Source organism: Rutidosis leptorrhynchoides, chromosome 7, assembly GCF_046630445.1.
Source record: "Rutidosis leptorrhynchoides isolate AG116_Rl617_1_P2 chromosome 7, CSIRO_AGI_Rlap_v1, whole genome shotgun sequence".
NCBI classification, from domain to species: Eukaryota; Viridiplantae; Streptophyta; class Magnoliopsida; order Asterales; family Asteraceae; genus Rutidosis; species Rutidosis leptorrhynchoides.
The window spans coordinates 293019181-293041513 of record NC_092339.1 but is presented as its reverse complement, the minus strand read 5'-3'; positions in this window follow the sequence as shown (position 1 = coordinate 293041513).

Here is a 22333-nt window from a genome sequence, read left to right as displayed (position 1 = left end):
AACTAGTTGTCCACAGTTAGATGTACAGAAATAAATCGATAAATATTATCTTGAATCAATCCACGACCCAGTGTATACGTATCTCAGTATTGATCACAACTCAAACTATATATATTTTGGAATCAACCTCAACCCTGTATAGCTAACTCCAACATTCACATATAGAGTGTCTATGGTTGTTCCGAAATATATATAGATGTGTCGGCATGATAGGTCGAAACATTGTATACATGTCTATGGTATCTCAAGATTACATAATATACAATACAAGTTGATTAAGTTATGGTTGGAATAGATTTGTTACCAATTTTCACGTAGCTAAAATGAGAAAAATTATCCAATCTTGTTTTACCCATAACTTCTTCATTTTAAATCCGTTTTGAGTGAATCAAATTGCTATGGTTTCATATTGAACTCTATTTTATGAATCTAAACAGACAAAGTATAGGTTTATAGTTGGAAAAATAAGTTACAAGTCGTTTTTGTAAAAGTAGTCATTTCAGTCGAAAGAACGACGTCTAGATGACCATTTTAGAAAACATACTTCCACTTTGAGTTTAACCATAATTTTTGGATATAGTTTCATGTTCATAATAACAATAATTTTCTCAGAATAACAACTTTTAAATCAAAGTTTATCATAGTTTTTAATTAACTAATCCAAAACAGCCCGCGGTGTTACTACGACGGCGTAAATCCGGTTTTACGGTGTTTTTCGTGTTTCCAGATTTTAAATCATTAAGTTAGAATATCATATAGATATAGAACATGTGTTTAGTTGATTTTAAAAGTCGAGTTAGAAGGATTAACTTTTGTTTGCGAACAAGTTTAGAATTAACTAAACTATGTTCTAGTGATTACAAGTTTAAACCTTCGAATAAGATAGCTTTATATGTATGAATCGAATGATGTTATGAAAATCATTAATACCTTAAGTTCCTTGGATAAACCTACTGGAAAAGAGAAAAATGGATCTAGCTTCAACGGATCCTTGGATGGCTCGAAGTTCTTGAAGCAGAATCATGACACGAAAACAAGTTCAAGTAAGATCATCACTTGAAATAAGATTGTTATAGTTATAGAAATTGAACCAAAGTTTGAATATGATTATTACCTTGTATTACAATGATAACCTACTGTAAGAAATAAAGATTTCTTGAGGTTGGATGATCACCTTACAAGATTGGAAGTGAGCTAGCAAACTTGAAAGTATTCTTGATTTTATGTAACTAGAACTTGTAGAATATATGAAGAACACTTAGAACTTGAAGATAGAACTTGAGAGAGATCAATTAGATGAAGAAAATTGAAGAATGAAAGTATTTGTAGGTGTTTTTGGTCGTTGGTGTATGGATTAGATATAAAGGATATGTAATTTTGTTTTCATGTAAATAAGTCATGAATGATTACTCATATTTTTGTAATTTTATGAGATATTTCATGCTAGTTGCCAAATGATGGTTCCCACATGTGTTAGGTGAATCACATGGGCTGCTAAGAGCTGATCATTGGAGTGTATATACCAATAGTACATACATCTAAAAGCTGTGTATTGTACGAGTACGAATACGGGTGCATATGAGTAGAATTGTTGATGAAACTGAACGAGGATATAATTGTAAGCATTTTTGTTAAGTAGAAGTATTTTGATAAGTGTATTGAAGTCTTCCAAAAGTGTATAAATACATATTAAAACACTACATGTATATACATTTTAACTGAGTCGTTAAGTCATCGTTAGTCGTTACATGTAAGTGTTGTTTTGAAACCTTTAGGTTAACGATCTTGTTAAATGTTGTTAACCCAATGTTTATAATATCAAATGAGATTTTAAATTATTATATTATCATGATATTATCATGTATGAATATCTCTTAATATGATATATGTACATTAAATGTCTTTACAACGATAATCGTTACATATATGTCTCGTTTAAAAATTATTAAGTTAGTAGTCTTGTTTTTACATATGTAGTTCATTGTTAATATACTTAATGATATGTTTACTTATCATAGTATCATGTTAACTATATATATATCCATATATATGTCATCATATAGTTTTTACAAGTTTTAACGTTCGTGAATCACCGGTCAACTTGGGTGGTCAATTGTCTATATGAAACATATTTCAATAAATCAAGTCTTAACAAGTTTGATTGCTTAACATGTTGGAAACATTTAATCATGTAAATATAAATCTCAATTAATATATATAAACATGGAAAAGTTCGGGTCACTACAGTACCTTCCCGTTAAATAAATTTCGTCCCGAAATTTTAAGCTGTTGAAGGTGTTGACGAATCTTCTGGAAATAGATGCGGGTATTTCTTATTCATCTGATCTTCACGCTTCCAGGTGAACTCGGGTCCTCTACGAGCATTCCATCGAACCTTAACAATTGGTATCTTGTTTTGCTTAAGTCTTTTAACCTCACGATCCATTATTTCGACGGGTTCTTCGATGAATTGAAGTTTTTCGTTGATTTGGATTTCATCTAACAGAATAGTGAGATCTTCTTTAGCAAAACATTTCTTCAAATTCGAGACGTGGAAAGTGTTATGTACAGCCGCGATTTGTTGAGGTAACTCAAGTCGGTAAGCTACTGGTCCGACACGATCAATAATCTTGAATGGTCCAATATACCTTGGATTTAATTTCCCTCGTTTGCCAAATCGAACAACGCCTTTCCAAGGTGCAACTTTAAGCATGACCATCTCTCCAATTTCAAATTCTATATCTTTTCTTTTAATGTGAGCGTAGCTCTTTTGTCGACTTTGGGCGGTTTTCAACCGTTGTTGAATTTGGATGATCTTCTCGGTAGTTTCATGTATAATCTCTGGACCCGTAATCTGTCTATCCCCCACTTCACTCCAACAAATCGGAGACCTGCACTTTCTACCATAAAGTGCTTCAAACGGCGCCATCTCAATGCTTGAATGGTAGCTGTTGTTGTAGGAAAATTCTGCTAACGGTAGATGTCGATCCCAACTGTTTCCGAAATCAATAACACAAGCTCGTAGCATGTCTTCAAGCGTTTGTATCGTCCTTTCGCTCTGCCCATTAGTTTGTGGATGATAGGCAGTACTCATGTCTAGACGAGTTCCTAATGCTTGCTGTAATGTCTGCCAGAATCTTGAAATAAATCTGCCATCCCTATCAGAGATAATAGAGATTGGTATTCCATGTCTGAAGATGACTTCCTTTAAATACAGTCGTGCTAACTTCTCCATCTTGTCATCTTCTCTTATTGGCAGGAAATGTGCTGATTTGGTGAGACGATCAACTATTACCCAAATAGTATCAAAACCACTTGCAGTCCTTGGCAATTTAGTGATGAAATCCATGGTAATGTTTTCCCATTTCCATTCCGGGATTTCGGGTTGTTGAAGTAGACCTGATGGTTTCTGATGCTCAGCTTTGACCTTAGAATACGTCAAACATTCTCCTACGTATTTAGCAACATCGGCTTTCATACCCGGCCACCAAAAATGTTTCTTGAGATCCTTGTACATCTTTCCCGTTCCAGGATGTATTGAGTATCTGGTTTTATGAGCTTCTCTAAGTACCATTTCTCTCATATCTCCAAATTTTGGTACCCAAATCCTTTCAGCCCTATACCGGGTTCCGTCTTCCCGAATATTAAGATGCTTCTCCGATCCTTTGGGTATTTCATCCTTTAAATTTCCCTCTTTTAAAACTCCTTATTGCGCCTCCTTTATTTGAGTAGTAAGGTTATTATGAATCATTATATTCATAGATTTTACTCGAATGGGTTCTCTGTCCTTCCTGCTCAAGGCATCGGCTACCACATTTGCCTTCCCCGGGTGGTAACGAATCTCAAAGTCGTAATCATTCAATAATTCAATCCACCTACGCTGCCTCATATTCAGTTGTTTCTGATTAAATATGTGTTGAAGACTTTTGTGGTCGGTATATATAATACTTTTGACCCCATATAAGTAGTGCCTCCAAGTCTTTAATGCAAAAACAACCGCGCCTAATTCCAAATCATGCGTCGTATAATTTTGTTCGTGAATCTTCAATTGTCTAGACGCATAAGCAATCACCTTCGTTCGTTGCATTAATAACAACCGAGACCTTGCTTTGATGCGTCACAATAAATCACAAAATCATCATTCCCTTCAGGCAATGACAATATAGGTGCCGTAGTTAGCTTTTTCTTCAATAACTGAAACGCTTTCTCTTGTTCATCATTTCATTCAAATTTCTTCCCTTTATGCGTTAATACAGTCAAGGGTTTTGCTATTCTGGAAAAGTCTTGGATGAACCTTCTGTAGTAACCAGCTAGTCCTAAAAACTGGCGTATGTGTTTCGGAGTTTTCGGGGTTTCCCACTTTTCAACAGTTTCTATCTTTGCCGGATCCACCTTAATACCTTCTTTGTTCACTATGTGACCGAGGAATTGAACTTCTTCCAACCAAAATGCACACTTTGAAAACTTAGCGTACAATTCTTCCTTCCTCAATACTTCTAACACCTTTTTCAAATGTTCACCGCGTTCTTGGTCATTCTTTGAGTAAATAAGTATGTCATCAATGAAAACAATGACAAACTTGTCAAGGTATGGTCCACACACTCGGTTCATAAGGTTCATGAACACAGCTGGTGCATTAGTTAAACTAAACGGCATGACCATAAACTCGTAATGATCGTAACGTGTTCTGAAAGCAGTCTTTGGAATATCATCTTCTTTCACCAGCATTTGATGATACCCGGAACGTAAGTCAATCTTTGAATAAACAGACGAGCCTTGTAGTTGATCAAATAAGTCGTCGACTCTCTGTAGTGGGTAGCAGTTCTTGATGGTAAGTTTGTTCAACTCTCGGTAGTCGATACACAACCTGAATGTACCATCTTTCTTCTTGACAAACAAAACAGGAGCTCCCCACGGTGATGTGCTTGGTCGAATGAAACCACGCTCTAAAAGTTCTTGTAATTGGCTTTGCAGTTCTTTCATCTCGCTGGGTGCGAGTCTGTAAGGAGCACGAGCTATTGGTGTAGCTCCTGGTACAAGATCTATTTGAAATTCAACGGATCGATGTGGGGGTAATCCCGGTAATTCTTTTGGAAATACATCGGGAAATTCTTTTGCAATGGGAACATCATTGATGCTCTTTTCTTCAGTTTGTACTTTCTCGACGTGTGCTAGAATAGCATAGCAACCTTTTCTTATTAGTTTTTGTGCCTTCAAATTACTAATAAGATGTAGCTTCGTGTTGCCCTTTTCTCCGTACACCATTAAGGGTTTTCCTTTTTCTCGTATAATGCGAATTGCATTTTTGTAACAAACGATCTCTGCTTTCACTTCTTTCAACCAGTCCATACCGATTATCACATCAAAACTCCCTAACTCTACTGGTATCAAATCAATCTTAAATGTTTCGCTAACCAATTTAATTTCTCGATTCTGATATATATTATCTGCTGAAATTAATTTACCATTTGCTAATTCGAGTAAAAATTTACTATCCAAAGGCGTCAATGGACAACTTAATTTAGCACAAAAATCTCTACTCATATAGCTTCTATCCGCACCCGAATCAAATAAAACGTAAGCAGATTTATTGCCAATAAGAAACGTACCCGTAACAAGCTCCGGGTCTTCCTGTGCCTCTGCCGCATTAATATTGAAAACTCTTCCGCGGCCTTGTCCCTTCGTGTTCTCCTGGTTCGGGCAATTTCTAATAATGTGGCCCGGTTTTCCACATTTATAACAAACTACATTGGCATAACTTGCTCCGACACTACTTGCTCCACCATTACTCGTTCTGACACCATTTGTTCCTTTCGTTCTATTAACCCCCTGGTCCGTAGACCTCACACTTCACCGCGCTATGACCATTTCTTTTACACTTGTTGCAAAATTTGGTACAGAACCCCGAGTGATACTTTTCACACCTTTGGCATAGCTGCTTCTGATTGTTGTTGTTGTTGCGGTTATTATTGTTGTTGGGATGATTATTGTAGTTGTTGTTGTTGTTGTTGTTGTTGTTGGGCCGTTTGTTGTAGTTGCGATTGATGTTGCGATTGTTGGGATAATTGTTGCGATTATTGTTGTAATTGCTGTTGTTGTTGTATTGGTGATTCTTATCACCATTTTCCTCCCACTTTCTTTTGACTTGCTTCACATTGGCCTCTTCAGCAGTCTGTTCTTTAATTCTTTCTTCAATCTGGTTCACTAGTTTGTGAGCCATTCTACATGCCTGTTGTATGGAGGTGGGCTCGTGTGAACTTATATCTTCTTGGATTCTTTCCGGTAATCCTTTCACAAACGCGTCGATCTTCTCTTCCTCATCTTCGAATGCTCCCGAACACAATAGGCACAATTCTGTGAATCGTCTTTCGTACGTGGTAATATCAAATCCTTGGGTTCGTAACCCTCTAAGTTCTGTCTTGAGCTTATTGACCTCGTTTCTGGGATGGTACTTCTCGTTCATCAAGTGCTTGAATGCTGACCACGGTAGTGCGTACGCATCGTCTTGTCCCACTTGCTCTAGATAGGTATTCCACCATGTTAACGCAGAACCTGTGAAGGTATGCGTAGCGTACTTCACTTTGTCCTCTTCAGTACACTTACTTATGGAAAGCACCGATTCGACCTTCTCGATCCACCGTTTCAATCCGATTGGTCCTTCGGTTCCATCAAATTCCAAAGGTTTGCAGGCAGTGAATTCTTTGCAGGTGCATCCCACACGATTTCCTGTACTGCTAGATCCAAGATTATTGTTGGTATGTAGTGCAGCCTGTACTGCGGCTATGTTTGAAGCTAGAAAAGTACAAAATTCCTCTTCATTCATATTCACGGTGTGTCGAGTAGTCGGTGCCATTTCCTTCAAAATAGTCAAATGGAACAAGTTAATCATACAGAATATTAAGAGTAGTTAATAGTATTTCGTAGCATAATATGAACTCATTTATAAAAGCTTTTTCTTCATATTAGCGTTTTATAAGTTTAAATTCGGGTAGTACCTACCCGTTAAGTTCATACTTAGTAGCTAATATACAATTCAACTACTACAATTCTATATGAAAAACTGATTATAATAATATTTCGCGTTCAAACTTTTACACAATATTTTACAAACTTACAATACCGCTTATTTTACATATAGCATGAAATATAGCACACAATAAATTTGATACAAGATGGTTGTGAAGATAATTCTAGCTAGTACACAAGTCGTTCAGCAAAGGCAATAAAGACACGTAATTCATACGTCCAGAAACAAGTCATGCATTCTGGTTTTACTAGGATTACTTCCCATCCTTGGTCTTGTGGAACATAACCGTTATGGCCGTTGATAAGACAGCGTGTTGTAACGTCGTCAAAGGGACGAGGGTAACGTAATGTCCAACAGTCCCGTAACAATCTAAAAACCTCATTTCTTACCTCAATTACCGACTCCGTCACTTGTGGGAACGTTTTGTTTAATAGTTGTAGCCCGATGTTCTTGTTCTCACTTTGGTGAGAAGCGAACATTACTAATCCGTAAGCATAACATGCTTCTTTATGTTGCATGTTAGCAGCTTTTTCTAAATCACGAAGTCCAATATTCGGATATATTGGGTCAAAATAATTTCTTAACCCATCGCGTAAAATAGCATTTGGGTTCCCCGCAATATATGCGTCAAAGTAAACACATCGTAACTTATGGATTTCCCAATGTGATATCCCCCATCTTTCGAACGAAAGCCTTTTATAAACCAAGGCATTCTTGGAACGTTCTTCGAATGTCTTACAAACTGATCTCGCCTTAAATAGTTGTGCCGAAGAATTCTGACCGACTCTAGACAAGATTTCATCAATCATGTCTCCGGGTAGGTCTCTTAAAATATTGGGTTGTCTATCCATTTTGTGTTTTTATACTGTAAAATAGACAAGAGTTAGATTCATAAAAAAAAAATACTTATTAATACAAGCAATTTTTACATATATCATAAAGCATAAGCACACTATATTACATATATTACACCACACGAATACAACTATCTTATTCCGACTCGCTTGTTTCTTCTTCTTCGGTTTTGGTTCAATTTGCCAAGTTTCTAGGGATATATGATGTTCCCCTAATACGAGCCGTCGTTTTCCACATTGGTTTAGAAAAACCTGGTGGTTTAGAGGTTCCCGGGTCATTGTTACAACTTAAGGACTTCGGGGGTTGACGATACATATAAAGTTCATCGGGGTTGGAATTAGATTTCTCTATTTTTATGCCCTTTCCCTTATTATTTTCTTTTGCCTTTTTAAATTCAGTTGGGGTAATTTCTATAACATCATCGGAATTCTCGTCGGAATCCGATTCATCGGAGAATTGGTAATCCTCCCAATATTTTGCTTCCTTGGCGGAAACACCATTGACCATAATTAACCTTGGTCGATTGGTTGAGGATTTTCTTTTACTTAACCGTTTTATTATTTCCCCTACCGGTTCTATTTCTTCATCCGGTTCCGATTCTTCTTCCGGTTCCGATTCTTCTTCCGGTTCCGACTCTTCTTCCGGTTCCTCTTCGGGAACTTGTGAATCAGTCCACGAATCATTCCAATTTACATTTGACTCTTCATTATTATTAGGTGAGTCAATGGGACTTGTTCTAGAGGTAGACATCTATCACATAATATCAAACGCGTTAAGAGATTAATATATCACATAATATTCACATGTTAAAAATATATAGTTTCCAACAAAATTTGTTAAGCAATCATTTTTCAAGTAAACACGGTCGAAGTCCAGACTCACTAATGCATCCTAACAAACTCGATAAGACACACTAATGCAAAATTCTGGTTCTCTAAGACCAACGCTCGGATACCAACTGAAATGTCCCGTTCTTATTGATTAAAAACGTTCCATATTAATTGATTTCGTTGCGAGGTTTTGACCTCTATATGAGACGTTTTTCAAAGACTGCATTCATTTTAAAACAAACCATAACCTTTATTTCATCAATAAAGGTTTAAAAAGCTTTACGTAGATTATCAAATAATGATAATCTAAAATATCCTGTTTACACACGACCATTACATAATGGTTTACAATACAAATATGTTATAACAAAATAAGTTTCTTGAATGCAGTTTTTACACAATATCATAAAAGTATGGACTCCAAATCTCGTCCTTATTTAAGTATGCGACAGCGGAAGCTCTTAATAATCACCTGAGAATAAACATTCTTAAAACGTCAACAAAAATGTTGGTGAGTTATAGGTTTAACCTATATATATCAAATCATAATAATAGACCACAAGATTTCATATTTCAATACACATCCCATACATAGAGATAAAAATCATTCATATGGTGAACACCTGGTAACCGACATTAACAAGATGCATATATAAGAATATCCCCATCATTCCGGGACACCCTTCGGATATGATATAAATTTCGAAGTACTAAAGCATCTGGTACTTTGGATGGGGCTTGTTAGGCCCAATAGATCTATCTTTAGGATTCGCGTCAATTAGGGTGTATGTTCCCTAATTCTTAGATTACCAGACTTAATAAAAAGGGGCATATTCGATTTCGATAATTCAACCATAGAATGTAGTTTCACGTACTTGTGTCTATTTTGTAAATCATTTATAAAACCTGCATGTATTCTCATCCCAAAAATATTAGATGAGAAAATGAGAAAAATTATCCAATCTTGTTTGGAATAGATTTGTTACCAATTTTCACGTAGCTAAAATGAGAAAAATTATCCAATCTTGTTTTACCCATAACTTCTTCATTTTAAATCCGTTTTGAGTGAATCAAATTGCTATGGTTTCATATTGAACTCTATTTTATGAATCTAAACAGAAAAAGTATAGATTTATAGTCTAAAAAATAAGTTACAAGTCGTTTTTGTAAAGGTAGTCATTTTAGTCGAAAGAACGACGTCTAGATGACCATTTTAGAAAACATACTTCCACTTTGAGTTTAACCATAATTTTTGGATATAGTTTCATGTTCATAATAACAATAATTTTCTCAGAATAACAACTTTTAAATCAAAGTTTATCATAGTTTTTAATTAACTAACCCAAAACAGCCCGCGGTGTTGCTACGACGGCGTAAATCCGGTTTTACGGTGTTTTTCGTGTTTTCAGGTTTTAAATCATTAAGTTAGCATATCATATAGATATAGAACATGTGTTTAGTTGATTTTAAAAGTCAAGTTAGAAGGATTAACTTTTGTTTGCGAACAAGTTTAGAATTAACTAAACTATGTTCTAGTGATTACAAGTTTAAACCTTCGAATAAGATAGCTTTATATGTATGAATCGAATGATGTTATGAAAATCATTACTACCTTAAGTTCCTTGGATAAACCTACTGGAAAAGAGAAAAATGGATCTAGCTTCAACGGATCCTTGGATGGCTCGAAGTTATTGAAGCAGAATCATGACACGAAAACAAGTTCAAGTAAGATCATCACTTGAAATAAGATTGTTATAGTTATAGAAATTGAACCAAAGTTTGAATATGATTATTACCTTGTATTAGAATGATAACCTACTGTAAGAAACAAAGATTTCTTGAGGTTGGATGATCACCTTACAAGATTGGAAGTGAGCTAGCAAACTTGAAAGTATTCTTGATTTTATGTAACTAGAACTTGTAGAATATATGAAGAACACTTAGAACTTGAAGATAGAACTTGAGAGAGATAAATTAGATGAAGAAAATTGAAGAATGAAAGTGTTTGTAGGTGTTTTTGGTCGTTGGTGTATGGATTAGATATAAAGGATATGTAATTTTGTTTTCATGTAAATAAGTCATGAATGATTACTCATATTTTTGTAATTTTATGAGATATTTCATGCTAGTTGCCAAATGATGGTTCCCACATATGTTAGGTGATTCACATGGGCTGCTAAGAGCTGATCATTGGAGTGTATATACCAATAGTACATACATCTAAAAGCTGTGTATTGTACGAGTTCGAATACGGGTGCATATGAGTAGAATTGTTGATGAAACTGAACGAGGATATAATTGTAAGCATTTTTGTTAAGTAGAAGTATTTTGATAAGTGTATTGAAGTCTTTCAAAAGTGTATAAATACATATTAAAACACTACATGTATATACATTTTAACTGAGTCGTTAAGTCATCGTTAGTCGTTACATGTAAGTGTTGTTTTGAAACCTTTAGGTTAACGATCTTGTTAAATGTTGTTAACCCAATGTTTATAATATCAAATGAGATTTTAAATTATTATATTATCATGATATTATCATGTATGAATATCTCTTAATATGATATATGTACATTAAATGTCTTTACAACGATAATCGTTACATATATGTCTCGTTTAAAAATCATTAAGTTAGTAGTCTTGTTTTTACATATGTAGTTCATTGTTAATATACTTAATGATATGTTTACTTATCATAGTATCATGTTAACTATATATATATCCATATATATGTCATCATATAGTTTTTACAAGTTTTAACATTCGTGAATCACCGGTCAACTTGGGTGGTCAATTGTCTATATGAAACATATTTCAATTAATCAAGTCTTAACAAGTTTGATTGCTTAACATGTTGGAAACATTTAATCATGTAAATATCAATCTCAATTAATATATATAAACATGGAAAAGTTCGGGTCACTACAGTGCAAAGATTACAAACACCATCAGCAGCACCAGCAGCATAACCAGTACCGCCAGTAACATCAACATCGCAAGCCTCAATACCCTAAGCACCAGCAGCATCACCGGCATCAACGGTATCACCATCATCAACACCAACAGTATCATTACCACCATCAACAATCACGTCCGCATCACACGCCTCAACATCACAACATGTACCTCAAATATCAATATCACATGCACCATAAATACCAAGGAGTACCAACAACAACAAACGATGAAGTATTGATCGGAGAAACATTCTGTGGTGATTATGTAATCTCTAAAGTCTTAGAGATTATCTATTTCAGCCTTATCCATAAATCAGATAAGTAGACAGAAATGATAGAAAGAAGAATCGAAACCCTGACAAGAATGGTGTGCGATTTACAAACTAGACTTGTTATACCAGCATCATCAGCACTAGCAGCACTTATAACATATAAGCTCCGCCAGTTCAAGAAATTACTCTGGATATCATCACAAATCAACAACACGTATATTGTATCAACGAGTTATGAAGTATTAACACATTCTTTCTGAAGAATTTATAGATATTTATATATATGAATTCTGAAACTATAATAAATATTTCGTACTAAGCTATTGAGTATGAATTAAAAAAGGGTAGATACTACTCGGTTAAATTCATATTACTAATATGCTATGATGTACATCCTTCGTTAACAACCTAACCATCGTTAACTACAATCTCTGCTTCAATTAAATGAATTCAGTTTCATAATAAGCCAAGTGTATCATTCAACAACATGTTTGATTTTACACTTTCATCTTCGATGCACTCAAAACTTTCTAGAAAACAACATTCGTATCTTGCGAAGTTAGCAAGAGTTCTATGAGCATCAGCATAGTTCACTAAGGAAATATCTATAAGAATAAATAATGAAGTATTAATCACAGTAGTGAAATACTTTGTGAAGATTATGTAATCTCTAATGTTTTAGAGATTATTCATTTCTAATTCAAGCCGAAAATCAAATGAGCTTAATATGATATTAACTCATTAAATTTGTATTACATCGAAAGAAAATATACATATATTTTCATAAAGATTGTAATAAAATTCTCTGGTACAAAACATTACTCGTGAATTTTTTTTTAACGGGTAGGTAATACCCGAGAGATATTTAAATTCACAATTAATATGTTACATTCTTCGATTCTGATTCAACAATCATCAACTATACTCCCTACTTTTACAACAATACACATTCTTTTATAGAAATCAAAACAACCATACTCATTCGAATCTAATTACATATTCTGATTTTAAAATTTCAGAATTCAATTCGAGAAATAACCGAAATCATCACTCTTAGATTCCTGCACCTATCAAAACTATACTTTGACTTCAAAACTGTACTAGAACATCATTTCTATTCATAGAACCCAGAAGAATAATTGTAAAATTCAAAATCCTAGAACATCATATGTGTTCAAACCCTTCGAAATTCCTGAAGACACGCGAGATGATGATCCAACCACACATTACCCACTGTCATGCACCTGAAAAGCTCTTGAAACCAAAGTTATAGTTTAACACGTATCCGTGTCAGACCCTTTGACATTTATTACCAAATATAAATTTTCCACATCTTTCCAAAGTAGACAGTTTTGTCACGGCTCCAGCAAATCACCTTCAATTGTTTATACAATTACCCCTTCATCATTGTTACCGGGGAACCTTTTATATCTCGCCACATTAGCAGTAAACTTATCAACAACTTTAATAAACTTCAACTTAAACCTCTCTGAAAAGTCATTATACTTATTCATTGAAACCCCATCATGTACTCACCTACATCCTGTAACAATAATTGTCATACCAACTACTGGGAATCAGTAATCAGTATTTTGAAATTCGCAGCGATTCTAAGCTAACAGTTATATGTATACATATAACGCCTAACGCCAATACTTACATACTTTGAATGTGAAGTTTCTGAAAAACACCCTGAATTACGAATTAGTTCTCAAAATGTTGATGAAGCAGCAAAAACTGTAAACGACTTTAACAGTCAAAAGTTTGATGATAAAGAATGGTATGGTGGTAAAGCTGAGAAAAAGAGAAGGTTTGGAACTGAAAAACGGATTGAGTAGACCATGAAGGAGACCAAGGACAAATACAAGGACCAAACACTGTATTTAAAGAATCCTGATGATTCTGTTTCTGATGAAGTCATTAACGAATACCTTGCTCCTTACTCTAAAACCTTTGTGGACAATATTCTTCATCATCATCTTATCTTAAATATTCTAAGATATCATCATATCTTCCATTATAAATATCCTCCATATTTCTGAAGATATTTCCATAACTATTCTTACCTGAAACCATTACCTCTTCATGCTATCTGTGTTATATCATAAAAGAAACTATTTTAGTTCTAAATGCCGAAATCTTCGAGTTTAAAATATGAATGTTTTGAAGTAGTGTTGGGAACTGAAGCATGAGTTAGTATAATATAATGACACTTGATCAACGTGATTATATTACAGTAAGTCATGCTGAGTTTTTAATGGAACGTGATGATTCACAGAACATACCGTCATCATGTGCCATTTACACGACTCTTACATTCTACCCAATTTCCAAAAATATTAAGAACATATCTTCTTGACAGTTCTATCTTTTCGAATATTCTGGTAATTTACCAAATCAAGATCTTGCAATTACGATTTCCTTCTTAAGAACATTAACTATGTTCATTTCAAAATCCATACCTACGAATTCCGGACCATTATTCGCTTGACTTGAAGTCGGGAAGAGGAGACAAAAGTATGGAACTCTTGAATATAAAAGAAAATATAAAGCTCGACAACAACACATAAATTACAAACCGTACATATCAATACGTATTGTCACGTAAAGGCACGGGAAAATTAAAAACACTATAACCCCAAGGTAATCGTAGAAGTGAATAAAATCCTCCGGTGGTAGATGAAAGAGAAGAATGACAGATATGAAATTTAGGAGTATATCAAGAATCAGTACTGGATGGAGCATATTAATGAATGTTTAAAGAATGAATTGAGGAGAAAGAATAGAAGATGTTAGATATGGAAAATAAGGAAAAGAAGGGGGTGGATTTATAGTAAAATATCCGACAGGTCAATCAAAACAGATTATTGCATTTAATCAAAGAAGATCCTGATTTCCTAAATCGCCGAAGAACCAAATCTTATTACGAAGATTTTCTTTAAATCGCATGAATTCTGGAAATCAATCATAACTACGTCATCAGTTAAAACGATTCTACATTTACTCATTTCACTCTCTTGCGATAGCTTCACTTATACTCTTCGTATAATCAAATTGCTTTATCTATATTACTCAATGATGATGAAACTCTATTTTCAACTCATATTCGCCATGAAAACATTTTTATAGTTAGCCATGACGACCTCGACGAAATTTCTTTAACGGGTAGGTACTGTGATGACCCGAAAATTTCCGATCAAATTTAAACTTTAATCTTTATATGTTTCCGACACGATAAGCAAAATCTGTAATATTGAGTCTCGAAAGTTTTGAAATATATATTCATGTAATCAATTACCCTTTGACTATGCTCAACGATTCACGAACATTTATGTGTATACTGATATGTATATATAATATATACTTATTAATTGAAAACATTAACAAAGTATTAGATATAAAATACTTTACATAAAAGTATTTGTTTCAATATGTTTATCGATGGAATTAAAAGATAATATCATATGATTAAATTATCAGATACATTGAATTATGATTACGAGTCTCTGTTATGAGGTCCACGTTGATTTGAGAAATCATTTCTTTTTAGCGGTATTCGGAATATTTGGTAATGTGATTTACAAGTAAGAACAAAAGTTTCATTAACGAGAATTAGACAAAAGTTAGTGGAGATTCCTGCTTAACTTTCAATGCATGCTTTACAATGATTGTCTCGTGTCTTTTGGTAAGATAATGATTAGTTTTCATAATATTGAAAATGTTTTACGATATAGATAAAACCTTTTTAAAGGATGATTTGGAATATAATTAATTTTGGAAAACCAAATTTATAAGTACTCGATTTAGTTTCAAGCGTACAAAAACGTTTTCAGTTTAAAAAGAACTTTATTATTAAAATGTATATAACTTTGATAAATATCTAGAACCACTTTTGACAACTCATTACTTAACCAGTATGATAAAGATAATGATATTTATATTTTATTTTATTAAATATATATATAACGATTTAAATTAATACGCGTATTATACGTACATAGTTTTATACTTTTACTATACTATAACTTTACCTTTACTTTACTTTTACTTTACTTTAACTTTAATAATTCATACTTTAATAATTCACTTTAATAGTTCATACTTTAATAATTCACTTTAATAATTCATACTTTAATAATTCACTTTAATAATTCATACTTTAATAATTCATACTTTAATAATTCAATTTAATAATTCATACTTTAATAATTCACTTTAATAATTTATACTTTAATAATTCACTTTAATAATTCAAAAATCTATTATAAATAGAATTCAATAGATTTCATTATTTCATAGAAACTTGAAAATATATTTCTCTAAACTCTCTCAATCGAATTACGTATATATATTTACTTAGTATTATTTCAAGATATTATTAGTATACATAAAATACTACGACGGAGTTATATTCAGACGATTTCAAAATAAGTTTTCAAACGGGATAGAGCTAAGGAAATTATGGGTTATAGCTATGGAGGTTATGGATATTGTTCGAGGGTATTGCTCGTCTGGTCAACCTAACGTTTATTATTTTCGTTGCGTCTACGTACTTTCCTGCAATATTGAATCACAATATTGATACGTTCGTGAATCCGAGACAAACCCTGCACTTGTTCAGTGCCGTCATATACATAATTGCTACGAAATACAGTATTGTGAGTTTCATTTGCTCCCTTTTTAATTGCTTTTGCAATATATATTTTTGAGCTGAGAATACATGCGCTGTTTTATAAATGTTTTACGAAATAGGCACAAGTACTAAAACAAATTCTACGTGGGTTTAAACCAGAAATATACCCTTAGCTTGGTAACATTAAACTACTTGTCTATGTACGGTAGGCGCGAATCCTAAAGATAGATCTATTGGGCATGACAAACCCCATCCTGACTATGGGATGCTTTAGTACTTCGAAGTTATATTAAACACACCTGGTCTGGTGTACTTCAGAGGGTAAAACATGAACGTTAAGGCTTGTTACCGGGTGCCTACAACTTATAGAATACTTTTATACACTTGCGAGTGTACGGATATTTATGGAAACTGAAATCTTGTGGTCTATTACTATTACGGAAATGATTGATTATGATAAACTAATGAACTCACCAACCTTTTAGTTGACACTTTAAAGCATGTTTATTCTCAGGTATTAAAGAAATCTTCCGCTGTGCATTAGCTCATTTTAAGGATATTACTTGGAGTCATTCATGACATACTTTGAAAGACGTTGCATTCGAGTCGTTGAGTTCATCAAGATTAATATTAAGTCAATTATAGTTGTATGTAATATGAAATGGCATGCATGCCGTCAATTTTTGATGTAAAGAAAGTTTGCCTTTTAAAAACGAATGCAATGTTTGTAAAATGTATCATATAGAGGTCAAATACCTCGCGATGTAATCAACTATTGTGAATCGTTTATAATGTATATGAATGGGTCCTTTCAATATTACATATTAATACAATACATATATATTCATTTTAACATAAGGGTTATTACGTCGTTAAGCGTTACATATATATATAATGTTTCGAAACCCTTAAGTTAGTAGTCTCATTTTATATATATAACCCATTGTTAATATACTTAATGAGATACTTAATTATCATATATTCAAGTTAGATATAATCCATATATATCCATATATATACATAAGTATATAATTAATACAAGTTATGACATTCGTGAATCGTCGGACAAATGGATGGTCAACTGTTTGTATAAAACTCATTTTTAAAAGTTTTAAAACTTGTCAAAATTCATTGCTTATCATGACGAAATCAAATAGAGAATTGGTTTAAAATAATTTAAAATTTTCCGGGTCGTCACACCTGGTAACCGTCATTCACAAGATGCATATAAGAATATCCCCTATCATTCCGGGAAATCCTTCGGACATGATAAAACAACATCGAAGTACTAAAGCATCCGGTACTTTGGATGGGGTTCGTTAGGCCTAATAGATCTGTCTTTCGGATTCGCGTCAATTAGTAGACTGGTTTACTAATTCTTAGGTTACCAAGTAAAAGAGGCATATTCGGCTTCGATCATTCAACCATATAATGTAGTTTTGATTACTTGTGTCTATTTTGTAAAACATTTATAAAAGCGCATGTATTCTCACTCCTAAAAATATATATTGCAAAAGCATTTAAAAAGGGAGCAAATGAAACTCACCATATTGTATTTTGTAGTAAAAATACATATGACGATATTGAACAAGTGTAGGGTTGGCCTTTGATTCACGAACCTATATCATTTGTATATCTATTAAAACATATAATCGTAATCGAACAAATTTAATAATTTGTAATCGAACAAGTTTATATATATTATTATTAATAATATACTTGTTATCTCATATGTTATATAGATATCGATAAATTTAATATATTTAGTTTATATATTTATATAGCTAATATAATAATTTATTTTAGGGTTTATACATGATAAAAATATATATTTATCTATAAAATGTTAATATGTAGTTATATGAGATGTTAATATCGTTATAGTATATGTACTAAATATATTTTGTATAAAAATATTTATTTGTTAAAAAATGATAGTTTTTATATTAATGAGTTACTAATAATAATAACTTTATTAATAATGATAATACTATTAATAATAATGATATCGTTAATAATGATAATAATAATCCTAACCATGTTAATAATAATAACACACATATTAGTAATGATATTAATTTTAGTAATAACAATATATATCATCATTGTAATTATAATCGTATTAACAATAATTTATATTTACTACTTGTATTAGTAATGCTAATAATAATAGTAATAATTTTAATACTTATACAAGTGATAATAATAATAATCTTTATAACACTAATAAAAACAATAATAACAACACTAACAATAATAATAATAATAACAATAATAATAATAATAATAATAATAATAATAATAATAATAATAATAATAATAATAATAATAATTATAATAATAATAATAATAATAATAATAATAATAATAATAATAATAATAATAATAATAATAATAATAATAATAATAATAATAATAATAGAAATGGAAATAAAAATATATATACCCTTTTAAAACTTCCACCAAAAAGAAAAGCCCACAACAGGACTCGAACCCGCGACCTCCCGCTCACCCGTCAATCCCCTTAACCACTCTTCTGTTTCCTTTATTTCTGATTAAATGTTACAAATATTTTTATTTAAATCGTGAACTCGTCAGTTCTTCTTCTTCTTCCACTAAAGCTCAAACAGACAACCCATTTCGTTACCAAATCAATTATATGATTTTTATCTTTAGAAAACAGAATTGAACATAACTCAAGGAGTAATTGAGTTTACTAAAATAGATAATAAAAATTTAAATAAAACTGAAATCAGACCGCTGAGTTCATTTATGAACTACAAATTCATCCTCGGATTCTAGATCGTTTCTGATAAAAATTTTAACATGAAAGAGGTACTAAATCATCCTTAGAAACTTTCTAAACCCTTAATTGGTCCAGAAACATTCCAACAAATTCAAATTTTACAATGATCAAAAGCTTTGACTTTTTAAAACGAACTTTGACTCCCAAAATTCACAATGAATAACAGGAATTGGAACTTGTAAATTTGTAGAAAGTTTAAGTAAAGGAATCCTAACAAAACTACATTTCTACTTTTTGGAATTCGTTGAATAATCAAGCTTTTTGAAATTTGGAACCATGAACAGGGGTAGCGAAACAGAAGATGATTTTCTTGATAAATTTTTGATAATTAGGATGCTGTAAAGGGTGTTTGTGATTGATTAAAACTGTAGTAAGTTGAATGATTTAAACATTAACAGAAATTGATTGACATTTGTTTGTATCCTGATTTTAGTCGACAGAATTTTTCACTGGTAAACAGAATAAGAGATTCCGAAAGTGATATCAAAATAATTACGCGTAGGTATCAGCTTTTATATAAAATATAATTAGTCTTTGATATCTTTATATATATATATATATATATATATATATATATATATATATATATATATATATATATATATATATATATATATATATATATATATATATATATATATATATATATTTGTATTTATCTATATTTGTATACGGGTATAACTGTATCTATATGTTTATATCTCAGTATTTGTACTTACGTACATATATTCTGTATTCTATCTGTATATAACTATATATATGGAGTATAACTGTTTTACATTTTTATACGGAGTATATATGTATTTATATAACTGTTATATTAAATAAATTACTGATATTAATTTATTAATAAAATCCATTAATATTAATAATTTTAATAAGAATACTAATAATAATAATAATAATAATAATAATAATAATAATAATAATAATAATAATAATAATAATAATAAAAATACTAATATTAATAATGGTAATAATAATTCTATTAACAATAATTATATTAATAATAATAATAGTACTAACATTATTATTACTAATGATAATGATAATAATTATTATGAAGTACTCCCTCCGTCCCATTACAAGTGTCCAGTTTGACTTTTCAGAGTCTTTTTAGTTCAACTTTGACTCTAAATAATTTTGTTTTTGTTATGTAACTTTTTACGAAAATGATATGAATAGACTGTTTTTTAATTGTATTTTAAATAGATATAAATTTCATCAAATATTACATAACACAAATAAAATTATTTAGAGTCGAAGTTAAACAAAAAAGACTCTGAAAAGTCATACTGGACACTTGTAATGGGACGGAGGGAGTATATAACACTAATAATTTTAGTAATGTTTTTAATAGTTATAAATCTACGTATGATAATAATAATAATAATAATAATAATAATAATAATTGTAATGATATTAATAATACTAATATTGATAAGGATAATAATAATAATCAATATTCATTAATAATAACTAAAATTTGTAATTTTACTACTAATTATGATATGAATGATAATAACAATAACACTAATGAAAATAGTAATACCACAAATCGATTGTATTAAATTTCTTAATTAGGTATTATACATATCAATAATAATATCGTTATTAATATTAAATACTTATTCTAATAATATTAATGAAAGTAATAATAATAATATTAATAAAGATGACAAATTAACTGCGCTAAATTTCATATATATTATCTATAATTATATAACTAATACATAGATTTATTATTAATATTATTTTTAGTATTAATAGAAATGAAGAAAGTAATAATAATAATACTATAACAACTATCTTTTAACTTGTTAATAATCTATTACTAGTTATGTAATATTTAATAATCATATAATAACATAGATTTAATATTTATTATTTATACATTTTAATATATTACAATATATATATCCTTATCAATTATATATAAAAAATCATATATTTTTATATATAGACTTATTTTAAGTTACACCTAATTAGTTGGTATCTTATTTTACATATTTAATTCAATGCTTAAATTATATTTTATAGTTTTAAATTTATATACATATACTTACATTTACATATACATATTTATTTACAAATAATTGTTCGTGAATCGTCGGGAATAGTCAAGGTCAAATGCATTCATGAAAAATAGTTCCAACATTTTGAGACTCGGTTTAATAGACTTTGCTTATCGTGTCGGAATCATTAAAAGATTAAGTTTAAATTTAGTCAAAAATTTCCGGGTCATCACAGTACCTACCCGTTAAAGAAATTTCGTCCCAAAATTTGAGTGAGGTGATCATGGCTAACAATAAAGATGTTTTCATGACGAATATGAGCTGATAAAATAGAGTTTTATCATTATTGAGTAATATGGATAAAATAATTCGATTATTCGAAGAGCACGAATGAAGCTACCACAAAATAGTGAAATGAGAAAATAATGTTTCGTCATATCCTTTGACGTAGATATGGTTGATTTTCGGAGTTCGAGGGATTTAAAGAAAAACTTCGAAATCTAAAAGATTTGATTCTTCGGCGAATAAGGAAATTAAGATCTCTATAAATATATACGGTGATCTACCTCGATTACTCTGTCTGATATTTTCATTATAAATTAAACTCTTCCGTTCCATTATTCTCATCATTCCTATAATTTCTTTCTTAGTTCATATATCCAAAAGATTGTGAAAATGCTTAATTCTGTTCTAATCCTTGATATTTTCCTAATTATCACTTCTGTCATCCTTCTTTTCAATCTTCCACAAGAAAAATCTGTTTACTTCTACTATTACCTTGGGTGATACTATTCTTAATTATACCGTGTCTTTGTATTGCTATTCGTATTAATATCCACAGTTTATAATCTCCGTGTTGTTATTGGGCTTTATATTTTCTCTTATATTTTGGAGCTCTTTTGCCTTTTTATTCTCTTCTTGACCTCTAGTAAAGCGA